This window comes from Sinocyclocheilus anshuiensis, unplaced genomic scaffold, assembly GCF_001515605.1.
Source record: "Sinocyclocheilus anshuiensis isolate Anshui unplaced genomic scaffold, SAMN03320099.WGS_v1.1 scaffold1597, whole genome shotgun sequence".
In the NCBI taxonomy this organism is placed as follows: Eukaryota; Metazoa; Chordata; class Actinopteri; order Cypriniformes; family Cyprinidae; genus Sinocyclocheilus; species Sinocyclocheilus anshuiensis.
In genome coordinates, this window is record NW_015536587.1 from 772,746 (window position 1) to 774,003 (window position 1,258).

The 1,258-nt window shown below is 41.1% G+C and overlaps 1 protein-coding gene across 1 annotated transcript in view; it reads left to right on the top strand.

The window, feature by feature from the left end:
* LOC107703225 (talin-2-like) overlaps positions 1-1,258 on the top strand; it is a 175,722-nt gene that overhangs the window by 107,614 nt on the left and 66,850 nt on the right. The window lies entirely within an intron of this gene.

Consider the following 1,258-nt stretch of genomic DNA (forward strand, 5'->3'; position numbering starts at 1 on the left):
CATATGAAATTAGCCCTAGCAAAACAAACAATGTGGAGGAAATGAAATTTATGTTGGAAATGATCAGAAAAATGACATACTGTAATTCTACTGTGATGTATATACACTGTTGGACATTATTTTCAGGCCATAATTGAATAAACATCATTTGTCCAATACCACTAGTGTATAAAACGATGAAGAAATTGACACATGCAGTCTTGCAATACCTACTTTTATTGGTTTATACCCAAGCGGCAACCTCCCGCTCTCTCTCGTGAAGCCAACACGGAAGTGACTTAAACTGTAATTCATCAACTGGCCGCTAGAGGCTGGCTGCAAAAGGGAGTCAGTCCCATAGACTCCCCATGTTAAAATGCCCAACTTTACAGCAGAAAAAAACATGTTTACAGCCTGGTTCAAAAAATGATTTTGGTCTATATAGCTAATTTTGCCATTCATGACAACTGTGAGGGGGGTGAATTTTTTTATAACTCATCCGTTTAAATTATATTAAGACTTAAAGTTCTGCATAATTAAGGGCGTGGCCACTTGAGTGACAGGTGGATTGCCGCTGCTGTCACCACTGTCGAGCTAGGTGGGCGTGGTTTCAGCAACCTGCTCCCGCCTCTTTGCCCATTTTCGATTATCCGGGAGTGACGCGCTGCTAAGATGGCGACGGCCCGCTCCGCCCACTTTAAGCTTCAAAAACGCTCTTCGGAAATCTATGGGTGACGTCACGGACTCTACGTCCATGTTTTTATATATTCTATGGTTTATACCAGCAACCGATGATGGAAAAATGTTTCTTATCACTGCTAAATAATAAGTCACTCTCCAATTGCACTAATAAATATTTCCATTAATGAAGTTGAAGTTTGTTGTCCTGAAGCTGAACTGCTTGGCAGGATTTGTGTGTTCCTTCCTGCGTTCTGGAGAGCTTCCATGCGGACCAGACCAGGTTTTTGCTGGATTTAATCTCCTCATGCCATCTGTTTGATAGTGCAGAGATTTGCCTGTTAACCAGCAGCCCAGCTCAAACTTTACTGGGTTTTTTTTTTTTGCAGCCTGAGCTTTACATCTGTTCTCATGCCCTGAAGAGCTTGTTAGGATATGATGTGAAGTGTGGATGTGCGCACTAGAGATGGAATGCATATGTGTTTGGTGTCATATGGATCTCATTTTGAATGAGATCACTAATAATGATCCCGTTATTGCACATGTTGCAGATCTGAGTGGTGCGTGTTAAAGCCATGAAAGTAAAAAAAAAAAAAAATTT